Genomic DNA, 1,968 nt, shown 5'->3' on the forward strand with positions numbered 1-1,968 from the left:
TATACTGTTTCATTTATTCACTTTCCCCGCAATTAAAATCTACGCGGACAAATTTAAAATGAAATCGACAAAAAGATTGCGAAGTACGATTCAGATTAATAAAGACTTATATTAAAGATGTCTGATTAATTAGGAAAATTAGAAATTTATTTAGGCTTAGCCTAGTCGAGTCCAAAATCGTATATCGAGAGGTAGGACGGTAGGTACTACTACTAGGTACGGACTTCAGAAAACTGAAAAAAATATGTTAGGCTTATAATGATTAGGGTAGCATGAACCGTGGAAAAATTGGTTTCCAGGAATCCACTTTCACAAGCATTTCTTGACACACTCGTAGTCGTCTGCTGAGTGCTGGCCATGTCAACAATTTTAAAAGTTTTCCTAGAAATCACTTTTCTCCGCAGTTCATACTACCCTGATCATTATGAACCGAAAACATTTTTTGGTTTTTCGAAGTCCGGACCTACTCCTGATCAATATACGATATTGGAATCGAGGCTTCCCCTTTGTAATGCGGTCTCGAAGGGCAGACCTCCCGTATGCAATACGAGCTCGGAAGCGGGGAGTCTGCCTTTACTTTTAGAGGTACGTATTGAAAATGACTCGGGCCAAAAATTGTTTGAGCCAAAAATGTTTAAAGTGCCCAAGTACTAAGTAAAGTGCCCAAGTAATTTGATGACCAAAATTGATGGTATAAAATAGAAAATTACTCACAGGTTTTCCCATTTTCTCCGCATAGAAAATGTTTTCATTTTATTGTTTATGCCATTGGGAATATAATAGGAGACCGACAGTGTTGTTATATACTTATCTTCCACAAATACCGAAATTTCACCGCCGCGAAAACTATATGTATTTCTTATTTTAATCTATAAAATGTACAAAATCGAATGAATTGTCTAGATTAGCTGCTGAGGGAATGAAAAGCCCCCGTTAACAATAACAGTTAAACGTACAGCGGTTTTGGATTAAAAAATTTATTGTAAAATAACCTAGCGTGGCACCTGATATGAGGGGGGGTGGGGTAAAAATTTTCCAAAAAATGATTATGTAATGTGTGATCACTGTGAACGACCCCTAACTCCTCAGGGAAAAATTGTTACCTAATATAATTTGGGGTCTTTTGGAATCAGTACATCCAAAACTTTGTACATTTTTGTCCTTTATAATTATATGTTATTTGACCAAAACCCATAATCATGGGTAGAGTAAACCGCTGCCAGTGTCTCTCTTTTCCAAACAAAAGGAAATGATATTAATTTGAGGAACCGTCCGCAAATGCAAATTGATACCGAGAATGAAATCGGTCGCTCGCTTTTTCCATTCAATACCTAAGCTTTATTACAATTCGTAAGCCGTGAATGAATGGGAAACGCGAGCGACCGATTTCATTCTCGGTATCAATTTGCATTTGCGGACGGTTCCTCAAATTAATATCATTTCCTTTTGTTTGGAAAAGAGAGACACTGGCAGCGGTTCACTCTACCCATGATTATGGGTTTTGGTCAAATATCATCTCTTTTTGATTATAATATCAGAATAATTTACAAAGTTAATAAGTAGGTAATTTCAACGATTTCGAAATTTTACCTTTGAAAACGTTTCCTTGTGTTTAGGTAGGCATATCTGTCGATAACAGACTGAATATGACACTTTTTACTCATTCAAGTAGGCATTAAATTAATATACATATAATGCCATTTAAATATCGTGGGAAAGCAGAATATATCCGAAATCACGAATGAGCAAAATTCTCACCTTTCGCACGTGCAAACTTTGAGCGGACGTTGCGTGCGCATACAATATTGAATTACCGTAAATTTTTGCATAGTGTTATTTCATATATAGTTTGATAAGCATGCAAAGTTTCAGAAGATTTCAAAAAGAACTTAGGTCACAACGGGACTCCAAAGTTGATAAAAATCGTGAAAATAACATTTTTCAGTGATTTTAGCTATTTTAAATCAA

The sequence above is a fragment of the Bolinopsis microptera genome, chromosome 3, assembly GCF_026151205.1.
Source record: "Bolinopsis microptera isolate Bmic1 chromosome 3, MBARI_Bmic_1.0, whole genome shotgun sequence".
NCBI lineage: Eukaryota > Metazoa > Ctenophora > Tentaculata > Lobata > Bolinopsidae > Bolinopsis > Bolinopsis microptera.